Source organism: Sesamum indicum, unplaced genomic scaffold (genome assembly GCF_000512975.1).
Source record: "Sesamum indicum cultivar Zhongzhi No. 13 unplaced genomic scaffold, S_indicum_v1.0 scaffold00165, whole genome shotgun sequence".
NCBI classification, from domain to species: Eukaryota; Viridiplantae; Streptophyta; class Magnoliopsida; order Lamiales; family Pedaliaceae; genus Sesamum; species Sesamum indicum.
In genome coordinates, this window is record NW_011628069.1 from 279,742 (window position 1) to 280,440 (window position 699).

Sequence of the window (699 nt, forward strand, 5' to 3'; positions counted from 1 at the left end):
GTGTGTGCGTATGGGGTATGTGTGTGTGCGTGGGTGTGTGTGTGCGTGCGTGGGGTGTGTGCGTATGGGGTATGTGTGTGTGCGTGGGTGTGTGTGTGTGTGTGTGTGGGATGTGTGTCACGCTAGAACATCTTTTACTTCCATTTTGATCATAGAAGAAGTGAGGTGTTGCTTTTATCTTCTGCGCCAGTAAATGTCATCTACTTCTTGTTACATTTGTCATTCTCGTACAATTTCTAAGTATTCATTTCTATCTTCACAACCATCTTTCTCATTTAGGATGTCACCATAGTTTCGTAATATTTTATGCTCATTACCGATATTGTTGTCTTTGTGGTCTTTTTATGTCCTTTTTAATATTTTGTGTGCTTGCATAGATGTGTATTGTCATTTTGTTTATCTGATAGGAAGGAGTATTTGTTGAAACGAAGAGCAATAATAGACAAGAAAAAGTGCATTGTCCCTCTTCCTTTTTTCTTTCAATATATCTCGTTAGAATGAAGTGGACTTAGATAGATTACTTTACAAGAGGGGATATAGTGAGAGAAAAAGAGTGGGTGTGTGTGTGTGTGTGTGTGTGTGCGTGTGGGGTGTGTGTGTGTGTGTATGTGTGGGGTTTGTGTGTCATGCTAGAACATGTTTTCTATGTGTGTGTGTATGGGGTATGTGTGTCTGTGTGTGTGTGTGTGTGTGTGTGTG